Source organism: Coregonus lavaretus (assembly GCF_964263955.1).
Source record: "Coregonus lavaretus genome assembly, contig: HAP1_SCAFFOLD_4329, whole genome shotgun sequence".
Lineage (NCBI taxonomy): Eukaryota > Metazoa > Chordata > Actinopteri > Salmoniformes > Salmonidae > Coregonus > Coregonus lavaretus.
In genome coordinates this window covers 50,001-51,482 of record NW_028163771.1, presented here as the reverse complement: position 1 = coordinate 51,482, position 1,482 = coordinate 50,001, and positions in this window count along the sequence as shown.

The window sequence follows — 1,482 nt, the reverse complement described above, 5'->3', positions numbered from 1 at the left end:
CTCTAGGCTACTGTATCTATAGTCTATCTATCTCTCCCCCCTCCCCATCTCTCTCTCTCTAGGCTACTGTATCTATAGTCTATATATCTCTCCCCCCTCCCTATCTCTCTCTCTCTAGGCTACTGTATCTATAGTCTATCTATCTCTCCCCCCTCCCCATCTCTCTCTCTCTAGGCTACTGTATCTATAGTCTATCTATCTCTCCCCCCTCCCCATCTCTCTCTCTCTAGGCTACTGTATCTATAGTCTATCTATCTATCTCTCCCCCCTCCCCATCTCTCTCTCTCTAGGCTACTGTATCTATAGTCTATCTATCTCTCCCCCCTCCCCATCTCTCTCTCTCTAGGCTACTGTATCTATAGTCTATCTATCTCTCCCCCCTCCCCATCTCTCTCTCTCTAGGCTACTGTATCTATAGTCTATCTATCTCTCCCCCCTCCCCATCTCTCTCTCTCTAGGCTACTGTATCTATAGTCTGTCTATCTATCTCTCCCCCCTCCCCATCTCTCTCTCTCTAGGCTACTGTATCTATAGTCTATCTATCTATCTCTCCCCCCTCCCCATCTCTCTCTCTCTAGGCTACTGTATCTATAGTCTATCTATCTATCTCTCCCCCCTCCCCATCTCTCTCTCTCTAGGCTACTGTATCTATAGTCTATCTATCTCTCCCCCCTCCCCATCTCTCTCTCTCTAGGCTACTGTATCTATAGTCTATCTATCTCTCCCCCCCTCCCCCATCTCTCTCTCTCTAGGCTACTGTATCTATAGTCTATCTATCTATCTCTCCCCCCTCCCCATCTCTCTCTCTCTAGGCTACTGTATATATAGTCTATCTATCTATCTCTCCCCCCTCCCCATCTCTCTCTCTCTAGGCTACTGTATCTATAGTCTATCTATCTCTCCCCCTCCCCATCTCTCTCTCTCTAGGCTACTGTATCTATAGTCTATCTATCTCTCCCCCCTCCCCATCTCTCTCTCTCTAGGCTACTGTATCTATAGTCTATCTATCTCTCCCCCCTCCCCATCTCTCTCTCTCTAGGCTACTGTATCTATAGTCTATCTATCTATCTCTCCCCCCTCCCTATCTCTCTCTCTCTCTAGGCTACTGTATCTATAGTCTATCTATCTCTCCCCCCTCCCCATCTCTCTCTCTCTAGGCTACTGTATCTATAGTCTATCTATCTCTCCCCCCTCCCCATCTCTCTCTCTCTAGGCTACTGTATCTATAGTCTATCTATCTCGCTCCCCTCCCCATCTCTCTCTCTCTAGGCTACTGTACCTATAGTCTATCTATCTCGCTCCCCTCCCCATCTCTCTCTCTCTAGGTTACTGTATCTATAGTCTATCTATCTCTCCCCCCTCCCCATCTCTCTCTCTCTAGGCTACTGTATCTATAGTCTATCTATCTCTCCCCCCTCCCCATCTCTCTCTCTCTAGGCTACTGTATCTATAGTCTATCTATCTATCTCTCCCCCCTCCCCA